This window comes from Haemaphysalis longicornis, unplaced genomic scaffold, assembly GCF_048455015.1.
Source record: "Haemaphysalis longicornis isolate Haplotype H1 unplaced genomic scaffold, Haemaphysalis longicornis Haplotype H1 scaffold_15, whole genome shotgun sequence".
Classification (NCBI taxonomy): domain Eukaryota; kingdom Metazoa; phylum Arthropoda; class Arachnida; order Ixodida; family Ixodidae; genus Haemaphysalis; species Haemaphysalis longicornis.
The window spans coordinates 9,364,722-9,381,541 of NW_027526257.1; positions in this window are offsets into that span (position 1 = coordinate 9,364,722).

Here is a 16,820-nt window from a genome sequence, read left to right on the forward strand (position 1 = left end):
ATGTGCTTATTCACTGATGTGGAAGCATTCCTTTCTGTAATTTTCGAATCTCCGCTTTGACGCAATGGACGCCCGACTGCAGCACGCGCCCTCTGTTGAAACATTTTATCTGAACTTTTCGGCCAACCAGCAAGTGTGTGTGGACATGCATTAGTTTATTGACAGAACACTATCTGTCCCGCAAAGAAACCTTTTCCTTTATTAATCTGTTAGTGATGAAGCCAATATAATATATCTCGCAGCTTCTACCCTCCTTAATTCTCAAATGACACCGTCATACTACGATAGATGTTGAAAGCCTTTGCTTACATTGACTTTCTCTGCTCGTGTAACCCCCGCCGATCAGAAGTATAACTTCGTGCTAGCATATGCCGATTGACTGATTATTCGGATTAACATGCCAAAGTTACACAGGCGATGAGGCGCGGAGAAGTGCATAGCTCCGGATTAATGCAGGCCACCTAGTTATCTTTAACGAGCGCCGAAATACATATCGAACACACGGGCGTCTTCGATTTTAGTCTCCATCAGAAAAAAGCGGCCACCACGGCAGGGAATCGACCACCACGGCAGTGCGGCCACCACGGCAGTGCGCTTCATTTGTGCGTAATTCGTCGTCCTTGTACCGCCTGGCGCCAGCAATGTTCCGAGAAAATCTAACCCGCGTCATTGGGCTCTGCATGCAAACATATGTTGTAACAGTGACACAGTTGTTCACCCGGGAAGGTAAAAACTTTAAATATCATAAAATTATAGGTTGCGTTTGAAATACCGCAGCTCAGCGGTAGAATACATTGCACCCCAGGCCTTGATTAGGCTGAATATGCTAATGGGAGTGCTGATATTCTTTGAATGTCATCTGAACGGTTTACGTCGCACAGTAAACATGACACTGCATACAGTCGCACCGATCAACTTTCAGCCGAACCCACCACAACCTCCCCCTTGGGATGGCGGTGGTGACACAATGGCGATACCGCGCCGTCGCTTCGAGTCGCTGTATCACAGTTCACTTCCGCTGACCTCCCACAGAAGGACGCAGTTCCGCTAGGGTCGCACGTGGCAGTGCGTAACGACAGCTTCCGCCACAAGAGGATACGGAACTTCCCACTCACAGATACGCAAATGACGTCGATTGCCTCACGACCTTTCAGCCAGACTTGCGTTTACCAGGAAAGCACACCACTGCAACTACGTGCCTTCAGGTTATTGCCCTTTGGAAAAACCGAAAGCTTGTCTGCACGACCAACGAAAATAGCTCGGGCTATGCGACGAGAGACAAGCATACCATTGCAGTTTGAAACCGCCTACATAAGAGCTCTGTTTGCATATAAGTGAAAAATGCATTGGACTTTAATGCACGTTTTTCAATTTCAGTCGCTGTTGCTGTGTTCCGTTTTCGATTTACATTGGGGCTAAATTTGCCGATGCCATTGAAAACGCCCTCGAAAGACACAACTTTTGCTTCACAGAAATGAGACATCGCACCGGGGTATCCCAAGTAAAAGCTAACCTTCGCACACAAATGCGATTTCTGCGACCGACAAAAAATTGTGAAGTCGTACCCCCTCAAAAAAGGGCTTTGGTATTCCGAAGAACTCTTCGTACTAGAACGGACCCTTTAACAAATACTCATATTCTAATAAATTTTCCCCAGACAAATGAGCAGCGTTTTAATTATGTATCACAGTATTTCTACCGATACTCGTAGTCTTATCGCGATAAATAACGTGAAAAATATTCCTTCTTTTTTGGCGTTTAATGCCAAACCTAAATAATATTGGTAACATAATTTTCTTCAGAATTCATCTTAAGCAAAAAGAAGCGCTATAGCTAACGCTTCTGTTTCCTTAAAGGATATATGTAGCTCGACTACAGCCTGCGCTTTCCCTTTTAAAAACGTGTTGGTTACCTCATTGGCTGTCATTACAAAGTACCAATGTCATCATTAGTATATATTGTTTTTATAGGACTTCAAAATTTTGCAAACTATGTGCGTACCCGCTCGTATAGTCATACGGGTCAATTGTACATTCAATATGAAGAGGGAGGAGTGTAGGTGGGAGGTATAGAGAGAGGGAGACAGGAATAGTGAAGAAAAAGAAGACAAACTTGACCTCCTAATTTAAACTAGGATGTTGGCTTAAGTTTAGGTCTTTTGAGATGTATTGGAGATAAAGTTGGCGGGTACACTCTTAATCTGGTTCCACGTAAGATCCACTTAGTAACTGGAACTTTTTTGCAAAAAAGTTCCAGTTATATAATTGGAACCGTGTTCCACATATCCTGAAAATTAAGTGGAACAGTGCACCACATATTTTTGCATCTAAATTATGTGGATCGGTGTTCCAAATAAAAGTATGCGGATCACTGTTCCAAATAAAAGGGTAGTTTAAGTTACTGGAACATTGATCCATGTAAAATGATTACGGAATTTATCCGGTGCGCCGTTCCAGGTACCTTCAGACCAGCTGTTTATATAAAACGGTGTTACTATAGACATTGGGAAGCTGTCTATGGGACTCCACTTTTCCAATATTTCTGCTTTCCTGTCGGTATACACCGAGGTCATATGCCAGGCTGGCGGATGCATTGGTATCAGCAGGAGACCGCAAGCACCATTTTAACACAGCCTTGATATATGACCCGCAGTGATACCAACAATTGGAAAGCAGAAACCACCGCAGCAGTGTGGTCCCTGACAGTTCCCAACAGTTGCCTATCGGAGCAGAGTTCTATATAAAAGTTGGTCCGAGGCACCTAGAGCGGCACACAGTCTTTGGCTTCACCTGCAGAATCCTGTTCTGGGTTTCAGCTGCATGTAAAAGAAACATTATACTTGCATTAAAATACGCACAAAACAAGCTATTATGAGTCATACACTGCTTTTCAACATACTATACAACTTTATTGGGTGTTAGTATTCATACATTTCAGATTTGAATGGCTGTCTATTTTAAATTGCACAGAAAATGACCAATGTACAAGGAATAAATACCATAACGATAGCACTAGGCTCCAAGTGGCATTTTCACATATTCACTTTTACTCAAAAACATGGTTAATAAAGACGGTATTAGGGTCAACTGCTTCACAAATAAATAGACGTGGGCGTCTACCGCGGCACTGACACAGACATTATACAACAGTGAGCATCAAATATGCTGTCTTATCAGATAAACGAAGGTAATTCAAAGGCGGAATTACTCATTGCGCTTGCCATACTATGTTTACGCATAACTGTTTGGGAAAATGCAGTTTGCTATTAAATTGTAGGGAAAGGCCTAAAAACAAGCCATACACGGTTGTATTATCACAAACCTACAACAGTGCATTGCAAGAGTTTAGGAAAACAACGCTCGAGCCAAGATTAACGATAAAACATTTTGACACGAGAGGTCACATGCGGCAGTATGCCACAATTAAAACATGATTATTAAAGATAGTAGTTTCCTGACACCAGACGTAAGTGTAACATCAAGCTATTTGTAGACAAAATAGACTTTATGAGCGTCCTGAAAAAGCCTTTGACTTAAGGCACGTTACTTGACCAAACAATTTGTAGTTGTTTAAAATAATTCATCCCAGGAAATCTCACAAAAGCCAGCGTGAATCTTATATAATTTTGCAAACCAGGTAGCTGGAAGCATGCTACACATATTAAAATTTAAGAAGCAGACTAATTATATACGTCATCAATTTTGCGGGAACAAGTCAGACATCCTTAAGAAGCAAACAAGCCAACGTTGCATCATACCGGGGACCAGTTTTACAAAGCAGACTTGAAAGCATTTTTTTCCAGCCTCAACGTTTTACCTTAGGTAAAATTCACAGTTCCGTGCTATAAAAACCCCCCCGTCTTGCTGTCAGTGTAATTGTGACCAAAGCCCTGCTTCTGCCAAGCAAGAAATGCAACTTTGTTCAAAGGAGAAGACTTGTTCAAGCCAAATACGCACATTTTAAATTTTTCTACGGCATGGGTGTCAGCTCCCTTACAGCACTAAAATTTATCAATGAAGGCGGAAGCCATCTGCGTAAATAAGCACTGTCACTTTTTGCATCAGCAGCAGCACTGCCACGAAAAAAAAATCTCATGAGCTACACTTGAATAATAGGACGTTACAATGCGGTGCCATGAACTGCATTAACACCCACTATAGATTCAAAGACAGCCTGCGCATTGTGCCAATGATGAAAAATAAGGCACGACTTCAGTGTTCAGTTGACATGAAGCTTGCATGTGCCAGTAACTTAAACCCCTTCATCTGATTTCACCCCCTTCATGCCTTTCGTCTGACCTCCTTCATGCCTTTCAAGAGATACTTTAACCTCTACCAATAATTTAAAATCCCAAGTAGAGCTGAACACTTCAAGTATTTCAACAGACTCCAACTTAAATGACATCAGGCCACTGTCAAATTTCTCATGCTTTCCAAGAACTCCCTGCAAAAGTCCCAAGAACTCTTCAAAGGCACACAACCATGAGAACATGATGACCCGATGAAAAAGATGACATATGCGGCGATGAGAATGACCACATCCTGAAGTGACAATGCAGGCGGCGAATCCGTGATGTGTTTCTTGCGGGCAATATTGATGGCGCCAGTCCCTTCTCTCAGAATAACCGGGTCTCGAGAAGACTTACTGCTCACCTCATGTACCTTCAAGGAAACAAGAATATTGTGTTACATGGTTGCTTTAAATGAGTGAGTTGCTTAGGCCCTTTCATAACACAGTAATTGATTTAAAATCAGTAATTTCTTGGGTTTTTTCTGGGGGTGCTGCTAAAGGTGAAAGTGCGCTAAACAATATCGCCACAAACAATCAATGAAATTGCCCTGATTCTGTAAAGTATCCCACCTTGCTGCCTCGGTATCCTGAATATAAGTTTTTTTTATCCTTGACAGGTTTCGTTTATTAATCAAATAATAATTACTATAATCACCTTTCGGCATTATATTTTACACACCTTCTCTCTGCAAAAAATGTTCTCTGTACTGTATAATGTACTCCCTAGAATGCTGTAGTGAGGCTGGCTTAATATAACTTACAGCTAAACGATGTTTCTACCGCAAAGAAATAAATGGCCAGTCGTAGGAAATCATAAATATCGCACTGTGGCAGAAATGTTTTGGGCAATTAGTTCCACCTAAAATATTTCCCTCTCGATATGTATTACCTCCATGGTTCGTAGTGGTATGAGGCAGAAGTTGAGCTGACTAATGCTGAACTAGGCTGTTGCACAATTTTCTTGTAAATCACTATACCACATTTTCTTGCAGACGACACTTTCAGTGCTCTAAGCAATTCCCTTAAAAAAATTATCCCTTATTTAACCACCTGTCAAAATCCAATGCAAGCATTACTCATGCTACGGCTGTATTTGGGAGTATATTATTGGTGCTACGGGCGTATTAAAAGCGCGAAATTATATCGATAGTTGCCACCGTATTGTTGTAGCAGCAACCACGTTGGGCGTGTCCGTGGTGCTGGCAAATCACAGCAACAACTCTCAAGGTGTAAAAGCTAAATATTTACAAAACCTAAATACAAAATAGTGGTTTTTTGGCCACTGTTGGAGCATCCGTAATAGGCGGAATGTGAACACAATGGCCAATATTGGCGTTCACGATAACTTCTTAACAGTGAGATTTAATTAGGATGAACAGCCCCAGAAATTGAGTCCCGCAAAAACAAAATGCCAGCTTACCCAACCAAAATTAAGACCCGGGTGTTTTTGCCAGGGACGTCTCAAAGTTCACTTCCAGGAAAGTTTCGCTAACGTGTTCCGAAAAGCTCCTACTGTTACCTTGAGCCACAGGCCAAGCTGTCACTGAAAAGAAGTAAAGTTTCAAACCATTAGTTACAAAGAAACTACCTAAAAACGCGCCATGAAAGACCGAAAAATGGCAGTGCGTACTTACTTGTAGAATGCAAAGATTTCATCCCGTGCAAGAGTTTTAATGTGTTGCTTTCTGATGATACACTTCCAAGAAGGGGTCCAAATACAATTAAAATGGCCATATGCATTCCTTGTACAGCTGTTTTAGGTCTATCTTCGCCCTATTGCCTAGAAAATAAACAGTACAAAAATATCAGAGAATAAATTTATGCCTTGCTTTACCCAGGGAGCACGAGAATATATTGAACAATGTCTGATTCGTTCCACGAAAGTCGAATGTCTTTTTTACAGTGGAAGCCCTGGTAATCTTTTCTTGCTAAACAATTTGAGATATAAAAATATTTGAACATACTTTAAGCTCACCTGTCCTTGGTCTATGCGAACTGGTGAAAATATGCACAATATGTACGACTCAAAAGGTACTCTTTTGTGGCTTATGAGCTCCACAGGGCATTCATAATCCACCACACTCTCCCCGACGACTCTTCAGCATGCCGCCATGACTTCGCAGGAGCATGTAAAGAATGGAAATGATTTGTTTTCATTTTTTTTTTGCAGAGGAACAAAAACATTTATCACAACCCATCAGTGGAGGGCCAAATGTCTCCACAGTCAGCCACAGACTCTTTCTGAACAGGTCATAGAGTATGAATACAGAATGTAGCAATCTGCTACGTTCAAAGGAGAACAGAAATGGATTAATGTTTGGTGCACATCATGATGCAACAACTTTGCACCTGACCGTTTCGAAAATTATTCCAACTCTCTAGCTGCCACTGACATTGATAGCATAAAATGGCAGGAATGAATTATTTTTAAACTTACATTGTGACGTTAAAACTTCTAATAGTCCACACGTGAGCTTTATGGGTAATTATTCTGAGGTCTCAGGTTACCACTGACATTGACAGCATAGAAACGGCTCCACACTTTCTGCGTGTTTCCACCTGACTTCCCCTCCACAAAAAGAACGTTTTGTTACTACGCTGCTGCTCAGACAACCACTTTCTCTTGCATTTCACTACACGTCAGGGAGCCAACTAAAGTTGACTAGGGTAAATAGACCATCTGAATTCATCGAAGGCATTGGAAGAAACAGGGAAAAACTACACACACAGCACAGATAAACGTAAGCAGTGCTGCCGCTAACGCCTTGAACGCACATCAACATTTGGCGGAATAGCGAGATTAGCACAGTAAATTTATGGCTCTCAGCAGACCAACACAACGCAATTAACACGAAAGTTTGAAAATGCCGATAAGTATAAAGACAAACGCTCTGACAAACAAGTTGTGCAGTGTGTACGCGCGAGACAATGGCGTGCGACTAACCCGAGAAGATTCAGTACCGCTGACAGGTACAGCAACCGTCAATATGCAACTAAGCAACACCACACCATAAGGGGACATGCAGACTCGAGAAATGCGCACACCAGCAACTTTCTAAATAGCACTAGCTAACGTACGCAGTTAGAAATGTAAAGCAGACTCCGACCCACAAACACACAAGCTTAAAGTGAATAACGGGCGCAAACGTTTCTCGCACCGAACAGGCAGCGGAGCGGCACGTTTATCGGACGCAGTAATGACCAAGTCAATGCACAACAGCCGTTACCAGAACATAAATAAGCAGCACTGACCTTTTTTGCGGCTCCTGGCAAACCTTCACTTCGTCGAACAGTAAATACAGCCCGAGGACATGAAGAAATCCGCAGTTTCACGCCACAACCAAACTGGTAACCGTTCCCGCCAGTCTGACCGACAGATCATTTAGTACATCAGGCGCACAACGCGAGCAATCAAGAAAACCGCTATAGAAGGCCACTGGGAGCGCTGCATGCGGACGAACAAAAACTAGCTTGCGTAACGTTGAGACGTAGGGGCGCTGCTGTCGTTAAAAGTGTTCACGCAGTCCCGTTTTTCCCTCATCGTCGTTGTACCCGTTGCCCTCCCACTATACCATGCATCAATGCAAGCGGCGCTGCCTTGCGGCTGTCAACGCATGCGCACGGCATGCCGCACTGAAGTGGCGGTCGTTTCGTAATGGTTTCGGCCAACTTTTTCTTCCTCCGTGCCTCTGGCGATGCACGCCGTGGCCAGTGACCAGTCCGCGGAGAGATCACAAGCTCGGCACCCTTGATCGCTTATATTTGCTTCGGAAAATGGGAGTGGGCCTCTAAGCGGACGTCTACGCGGCTCTGAGGCTGGAACAAAGAGCTCAGATATTAGCCAATTTAACACGTTAGTTGGGCTAAAGTTGTTTCTCTCCGCGGGCTGTGAGCGCGTGCGGCATGTGTGCATAAACTTTGATGACAGCTTTATTTCGTTCTTTGCAGTGAAAACAAAACGACGCTTCTTTATTGACTGCGTTCTCTTGACAACAAGTCTTCCAATACCAATAATATATACTGCGACGCTCTTTGATATCCACGTTATAGAAAACTTCTTCCGTATAGTGAATCCAGTGTGATTACTCGCTAATTCGCGAGTAATAATACATCTGCCCGTTTTCCAACAGTTTTTCTTCATGAACACCAATAGTGCAGGAAAAGAGCAACGGGGGGACCAGGAGGAGAAGGCAGATCATTCGGTGAACTTGAATTACTATGGCAAGTAACAACATTAGGGTAACACTGCGAATTCTCGCGATACTGCAATGCATAATTTGAAATAAGAATGACATTTCAGTATAAATATATAGAATGTAAGGCAGATGCCGCGGGGTAGATTTAGTTCTCCGTGTTCTGTGTCGTTCTCCTCCTGCAAAGAGGCTTTCGTTTTTGCTTGTGAAAATTAATAGCCGGGACGAGACAAAATACAAAAACGAACTGCTTAGCATATAACTGCATGCGTAGCATGATATGTGCGGTGTAAAATGTAACGCAGTCGGTTACCATTATGTATGTACCCCATCACAACATAAGTAACGTGGACTAAGTACCATTGAGCGCGTACTACACCACAGCGAGATGATGACTGAGTGTTGAACAAAAACTGCCGTTTCTGCGAAACTTTGTAAACCAAATGCATAAAATGTAATGACCTCAACAAGTATTTCGTAATGAAGATGTTCACAAAAGCACCACGAATTCTTCAGCGCTATAGCAGCTATGGCTTTACCCGAACGGCGGACGGGGAAAGGGAAGACGTTTAGTCCTTCACAAATTAAAGTCATTGGTGATTTCGTACTTTACGCCTCAAATTAGAAAAATACGATGTTCACGAAAGCGGTTTGGGTACCGCAGAACACCTGGAAATGGGTTCTTGCAATTTCTTCTTTTGGCCTAAGATATCCTCCTCTCGACATTTTTAATGCTTTGTACGGCGTTGACAAAAAAGTGGGATTTCGTTTTCTGCCAAAGGACATCACTAAAACTACAGCTTAGCCGTATTATGAAAGTTAACTGCTGCAAGGCAGTTTTATAGATGTCGGCGAAGTTCATTAAATTTTATGTGCTGTGTGCGCGTGTATATTAAACGCGCACGTGCATCTTGGGTCAAGAAGCACCTAATATATATGCGGTTCATTGTTCCAGTTGATGCATGAAAGAGTGCATACTTCACTGCCATGCACGAGTTATGTGGAACAAGGCACGAGTAAAAAATATACAAACGCACTCTCCCCAACCGTTTACTGGGACATAAGTGGAACAGTAACCGGAACCGCCGACATCGCATGACCCCATTTCTTCGGTTCCAGATACAAACCACGAACATAAAGAAAACAAGCTGACGGTTCCAGATAAGATCCACCTATATGCTTCGTTCCAGTTATTCTTTCGTTCGGATCCACATAAAATATATGGATCACCCTTTTTAACTGGAACTTATATGGAACCAGATTAAGAGTGTAGTTGGGGAAGGGAAATGTGTGACACAACATGCATAATGTTAATAGCATGAAAACTATTGCCATCCGAAGTGGCTTTGACCGAAATTATTATTTCGACTCATTGTTACTATCAAGCCAATGTCTAAAGTTGTTTGTTCACGCCGGTTGAAATCCAGGTATGGTTTACCAAGTGCAATCACATCTTTTGCCGTTGATCTAGCGAGTTTGAGATGCACGTCGTTGGGCATTACATAATTACCTGTGGTAATGACTTGGGTAGAACTTTTCTTGCATATCATCAAGATCCGTAATGCGGCGGCAGCCGGTGTCCACTATACGGGCTCTACGGGATACGTGCAATGGGAAACTGGAACTATGTATATTTAACAGCTCATCCTCTTGTTCCTTAAAAACACCTGGGCCTACACTGGGACGGTACAACCGCTCGCATTCTTTAGATTTGTTTTCATTTGCCTCCGGCCTTCCCATCGCAGCTGTACACATATACGAACGCCGCCGTTCCTGCGTTTCCGTCACGGTTTATATTTGCTTCGCAACATTGTGATAACCACCACTCTGTTTTTTATTGAAATAGAAACACTTTGTATAAGACCGATGTAAAAAAGAATCCACCGACGGAAAGCATAGTTCAAGTTCTTTACTGACCCTTCGTCCCGAAGAACAGTTTTGAACTGCGAAGTCTTATTCTCTGCCTCTCATTTTACATTACGGAACACCCGAGCAGCGGCGCCAATCTACAGTCAGGACCACAAGAGCGGCCCCGCTTGTTAGATCACCATCGACATCAACAACAGCCTACTTTTGAAAATAAACACGTCGTGTATATAAATTCAGTTTCGCTGAAGAAATCTTGACCGAGTTTATGTGCAGTTTGTCGCAGTTATATAGAAGTAGGCGTAGAAGAAAAACATTATGGAAGGTTCTTAGCTAATGAAACTGCGTGTTCTCAGCAGTCGTCCTAGCAAAGAGACATAAACGCGGCATAGTGGAATTAACATCTCAGACATAAAAAAACTTCTGTTTGGCCCCCCCTACAGCCCGCGTTCTGAAATCTTGTTTTAAAATCATATTCGTTTCTAAGCAAAACATTGTGGTTCTTGTATGACTTATAGCTTGTTTCATTGTTACCGCAAATAATTTTATGTGCAAATTCAGGACACGGGGGACTTATTCCCCTTCCTTTTGACTTTTATTAAACCCGTTCATTATGTTCCCTTGGTTGTCTTTTTTTCAAGAAAAGCTTTCTATCTTTGCCAGCCAACGGTTCCTTTGTCGTGTGTTGGACAAGAAACTCAAACGCGGTAGAGGTGGTGGTGGGTGGGACGGCACGGTGAATTTAAAAAGCGTTTTCCGCGCGGAACTTCCTGCTCAGCCGCGGCGGCGGCGTCGGAGGCACGGCTCTGTCATCTGCTTTAGCCACGGTTGTTTTGGGCCTGTTTCGGCTAAGCTTCGCGTCAATCCGCCTCTTTCACAACCTCACTGCGCATGCGCAATACCCTAGCGGCCAAGTCCCTAAGCAGTCCGGCAGGGGCAGCAGACGACATTCCCCACAGCTCCCGCACAAGCGGTAAGGGGTCGTGGTTGTATTTACATCGTTTGATTTTTTGTGTGTGCTCGTTGTGCGCGGAACAATGCCCACAACTTGTGCTGCGTTCCGCTGTAACTCGGAGTGCCGAAAAGGGAACGGTGTCGGCTTCTATCGCTTCCCGTCGGCCGCACGCGATCGGCTACGGCGGCTTGCGTCGCTCGCGTCGGCTCGGGTGATCGGAACTTTGGGCTTAGCATCCTGGCGGATATTTGATCGCCGCTATCTGTGCAACTGTGAATGGCAATCCGCAACACAACTTTTCACTACACTATCATCCCCTTTCTCGCATGAGGAACTCTATTTAAGCTATAACTGCCGTTTGAGCGATCGGTGACCGAGACATCTGCGTAGCCTGTTTCGATGCTTCCGCGCAGGTATCGCCATCTCTGGGCCGCTGAGCGCACCGGGCGCCGCGGCGACCGGTCAGCGTAGGCTTGCATCGCGGCAGATGTCTGATCGCCGCTTTTAAAATAAGCCCTGACAACAATCCTTAGCACAATTTTTCACCACACTAACACCTACTTTCTCGCATGTGGAACTTCTTTTTAGCAATCAGATTGATTCAGAAGAGCAGCGACAAGCGCGGTTGCTACCGTGGTCTGCGCGGGTTCGAGCCGCTGAGTGTGCCGAGCTTGCAGGCGCGGCCGGCGTGTGCGCGGACTGTTTCCGAAGGCAGAAAACGCTTCACGATTGCTTGCTTTATCCATTTCTTGCGAACAAACGCGCAGAATCTACAAATTCAGCTCAGCGATCATCGTAGTTGACCATGGAGCAAAAGCAGTGGGCGGAGCGACGCCGACGACGCATCTCATGCGCGCATCGGGCCGTCTCAAATTCACACGTACGACTAGTCGGGGCGACAGTCGTAACGATCAGTCGCATGCGAATCGCGTGTACCAATCGTACATGTGTCCAGCGCCTAAAGGCATTTTGCGAACTGCCGGCCTTTGTTGAGCTGGCGATCGCACTTCATGCCAGACGACTCCAAGTACTGCTCGCTCTTCTACTCGGACGGCACACGGATCTGTCCGACATTTCTCTGCCAGCCCTCATTCAGTGATAAGAAGCCGCCTGGTATTTTGTGATGACCAGGGGCTGTCATCTTAAGGCGTTATAACACCAACACAGAAGAAAAACTTCGGCTGCTCCTCGCCGTAATGTGGGATTGCCGTGCATACAACGAGAACGCAGCCGGAGGAAACGCCGGCAAACCCTACCGCCTCAACTTCCGCTAGGCACGCTAGGTGGCAGCACACCGCAATGAAAAAGGCGGATTGAGCGCTGCCTTCGCACGGCTTGATTAACTTGTTCGACAGCACCTCCAGGGTAACCCGCACCCGACGGAAGTAAGCGGTCGTACAGAAAACATACGTTAAGGATTGGTTGGCAGGGCGGGAAAACAAAATGTACAAACCACATGCAGACATCTGCCAGCTAGAGAAGCGCTACCTTTTGCGTACTGCTTGCAACGAATACAACTTTTTTTCTAAATTGCTGAATAGCAATTCGGTTGTGTTTTAAGATGTATTATAAAATACGAAAGTAGCAACTGGTTCTGATAAATAGCGATTATAAAAGTTCCCTCAGCTTTCTCGCAATTCGGGAACTTACTAAACTTACAGTTTAAATCGGTATAAATGGGAATCACTCAGCTTACATGCCGAACTGTTCCGGTGTCGGCGCTTGTGTAGCGTGGTGGTTTAGGGCCAAGCCAGCACATCACGATCGCTAGATTCTGCTGTCTCACCCTTCGAAAGACGCGCCCCTCCGTTTTTTTTTTCCCGACTCAATGCCGGACTACAGCGGCGGCATCCGCAGCTGTAGCTCGGCCATTGGCGACGCTGCTGCTGCATTCGAGACACCGCCTCGGCGAGTTCCAGGTAACGGCTGGCAGAATGTCTGGTTTCACTCTTTGTGGAGTCACGTGTATGAATTCAAGTGACGTCGCATGGGCAACTGTTGTGGGTGTCGTTTACAGCTTTGCTTTCCACCCGCCTCTTGACATGGTGGATTCGAGCCATTTTTATTGTTCTGTTCCACGCGCCCGAGGGAAGGAACTCCAGCAGTCCTAGTTCACTTCAATGTTAGTATTGTACCTCAGCCAGTGTTTGGATACCTGCGGGCATTGTTGTTGTTGCTGCGGCTATTACTGTTTTAGCTATCCGGTCGAAAGAATGGCCGCCGTACTAAAGTGTAAATAAAAAAATTGCGTGCGTATATCTGCTCACTTCGCTGCACATACGGTGTCAATACGATTGCCGTCTGCCGCCCTTGATAATATAAATGCCTCTCTCATCTTTCCCGCCAACCTCTCCTAGCCTTTCCCTCCCCTCTCCCGCCTGCCGCAATAAACACGTCAAGAAATTCCTCAAGTCAATTGGATATTCGCCATATTGAGATTTTGCCAAGGCATTTAACCATATTGGAAACTGTTAATGTGCACTGGAATGTCACCAGGAGGTCTAGGAAGGGGGGCCAGTGCTTTTTGTATTTTTGGCGCACACATTTTCTTCAAGGGGTTTTAATTTGCTAACGCAATTATCAGGCACACATTCATTGTAATTAAACCAGCCCTGCCAGGTTTAGTTACGTAATAATATTTAGCGTTAAACATGCCTAGTATGCCTCAAAGATGAATAATTGTCAAGCACTATGCTAATATTAACTTTTTGCTCCAGAATGTTTCCAAGTTTTAAGCGTAGTTAAGGATTTAATGGTTTGGAAATGTTGTGCCTTCTTCTGGGTAAAGAACTCCGCCATCGTTCGTTCAGGTGGCTGAATCGAGGGAGCGACAGACAGACCTAAAAGCAAAATTTTGCGGTTGAAATAGCCGAACAAATACTACCGTGTTTATTAAGCACAAAGAATAAAATTTGGCGCACAGTTATTCAATTCACTGCAAACTCTGAATAAAGGCAAAAGTCTTTTGCTGCCCCTGCCGAGTGAATGCCTCTCGCCTCTCCTCTGCCACACTTTTACCCTCCTTTTTCGCCCATTTCATGACGGAGGTTTCCTCGTCACTTCTGCGACGTTTTAATGCTTAAGCGCCATCTACCAAAAACTTTTGTTCTGGTCGGACGTCTTAGAATGCGGTCATGAAGTATAGACTCGGGGCGACCGCAGTTCTATTTTTCGGTCAAAACAACATTTTGAGCGTGTATTTTAAATGCGGAGCACTTTAGTGTCCCGGCTTCTCGCCGTAGGCCGTTAGGGATTCGGAGGGTCACAGCATCCTGCAACCAAACAGAAACTTCGGACAGATAATAACTTCCCTGGTCCGAAACGAACCAGGGTCCCGCGCGTTACTAAGTTGATCTCTACACGATTGCTCTAAATGGGCACACGTTACTGGAATGCAGAGAGTATTTGGGGTGATATTTGCGCTGCTTCGTTTTCATGGTGGCTGCCGTTGATAGAGCGTAAATAAATACACAACAGTATGGAACAAACGAAAACGTCATGTATTAACGCATTACTTACCCCAAAAATGGGAATTTAATCTAATGTTTTATAGACCTCTTCATGACCTGTGGTGCCCTGTGTTTACTACTTTCAGTATCAACGCCCTGCTGATACTGAAAATGGACAATAGAGGGGGCATAGCCCCTGTGGCGAATCACTACTTCGCACTCCGACAGAGGTTTACCGGATCAGCTTTTATTTCTTTGATTTACTATCTGAAGAATCAAGCAGCCACGTATATTTAAATAAAGAACACTGCAAGTCCCACTTTTGTATTGGTGTTTAGCCTCAAATACGCCTACCGTTCCCTTGCTGCTGAATAATGTAACACGTATAAACAGTGTTTGCCGATATAATGGTTAGGAAAATTTTTGCCCGTATAAACCACTCGTTCTGGTGCTCTGCAACTCTTGGTCGCAAGGCTGCATCGAGACACAGACCAGAGAGACAGAGCCACAGTTTGATTGATTGTAAGTTTTAACGCGCCGACGCAACGCAGGCGATGAGGCGCGCCGTAGTGGAGGAATCCGGAATAATTTTGACCACCTGCGGATCTTTAACGTGCGCCGAAATCTCGCACACACGAGCGTTTTTGCCTCTCGCCTCCATCAGAAAAGCGGCCGCCGCGGCCGGGAATCAAACCCACGACCTCATGCTGAGCAGCGCAACAGACCACAATTTGCAAGTATAAGCATCCCAAGAACGAACGCTGTGTTTAAAAGTCATCTTGCTCAACCCTAGATCTAGCGGCTCTAGCGCCAAGGCAAATAGCAAAATGGAATTTAATTTAGCCAACCTCGAGTGCGCTGACATGGCTGTATTGAGACGAAAGTGCGAAAGCGTCTGCCGTGGGCGCCGTAGGGAGGAGAGTATACATGGGGACGTTGCGGGGGCTGAAGAACACTGTATGTAGTACTTCTACGATATTAGCATCGTAGTGAGCGGATACGTGTTCTATTTATATTCGTACCTCGCGCGTTCAGTGAAACAACGCGTTATTGCTTGCCCTTAAATACTAAATTGAACAGTAGATAAGAAGCACTGAACCAAGAAAATGAATGAAAATAGAAAAGAAAGCACGCCAAAAGAAGGAAGAATACAAAGCCACAAAATTACAATCGCGAGAAAGGCAAAGACCGTACATCTGATGCCACATGTCATCACTAAGGAAAACTAGAAGTTTTGCGTGCCCGCGCAGGGTCCCGTCGAGAACCCGGGAAAAGTTTAGTTCGTGTTTTCAATATTACTGTACGCCTATTGTGCAATACAGTGCTAAAGTTCAAGCCTGCCGCTACCTCAGGCATATTGCCAACTGCTATTGCTCGATCACAGGTGCATCGACGATAGATGAATTCAGCGAATGTTTGATGTTCTTGCACACAGGGCAGGCCATAAACAGCGGTAACCTTCCATCATATTCAACATTTATAGCTGCTGGAATACAGAACGTTCACAAGCAGCCAGGGCAGAAGTTCCTCAGTCATCTTGTTGAAGGCCCACGAAAAGTAGACTGTCCAACGTTGGTCAATGGTACTGAAACGTGAATATCTGAGGTAAGGGACTGGCAATTCCAAAGTACTCGCTGTTTATCACCCCCCCCCCCCACACACACACAAGAAAAGAGATTTTCTCGTATTTCAAAAGGAGGAACGCGGGCTGGAGCCTTGATTGGGTTTTGAATTCTGTGTTGGCACAGTGAGCAGGCCGACATTGAAGAACGATACGACAGAGCGCTCATTATCCGCTCGTCTGAATAAAATAAAACACGGCACAGTAGACACCTTTCAGAAAGGTTCATTTCCCAATACACGCAAAATATAAGACTAACGCAGGACGCAGAACATTCATGCAGAATTCCTACACGTGCATGGTACTAACAATGGTCAGGACAATCACGATAACTACGTGCAGTACAGGGAATGCTACTGCATAACTATACAACCGAATGTACATTTCTTAACAAAAAATACTAGAATGCATTTTATAAAGGCGAATCATGCTACAGTGGTTGGAGA